This window comes from Musa acuminata, chromosome BXJ1-2 (assembly GCF_036884655.1).
Source record: "Musa acuminata AAA Group cultivar baxijiao chromosome BXJ1-2, Cavendish_Baxijiao_AAA, whole genome shotgun sequence".
Taxonomy (NCBI): Eukaryota; Viridiplantae; Streptophyta; class Magnoliopsida; order Zingiberales; family Musaceae; genus Musa; species Musa acuminata.
Window position 1 is genome coordinate 842,501 of NC_088328.1, and position 497 is coordinate 842,997.

Here is a 497-nt window from a genome sequence, read left to right on the forward strand (position 1 = left end):
CAAATTCAAGGTGAATTTACCTCTCTTCTAGGATAAAAACCACTTGAATATTATTATTGAAGCTTCTTTGAGATCTTAAGGCATCAAAAACCTTTCTGAAAACCTACTATTTTCTTTTGGGTCCTTCTTTAAAAATAGTGTAACTCATATTCCATCTTTTTAAAATACTCTTAAATTTTCAGAAAACCTTACAAATAACTTACAACAGCCTAAATGATCATTTTTCATTTTTCGAGCCATTAGAATAAATATGTTTATTTATTTCAACTCTTTAAAATATGAAAGTTGTTTTTTTAATTTTATCCTATTCAAGATGAATTTACTATAACCTTGGCCCAAAAATCACTTGAATATAATTATATAATTTTTTTGAGGTTTTAAAGACACCACAATGTTTTTCAAGACTTAATTTACATTGTTGAGGTTGCACTATTTATAGCCCTATTAAAAAATATTGTAATGCACATCCAATATGCTCCAAAAATACTTCAATTTTC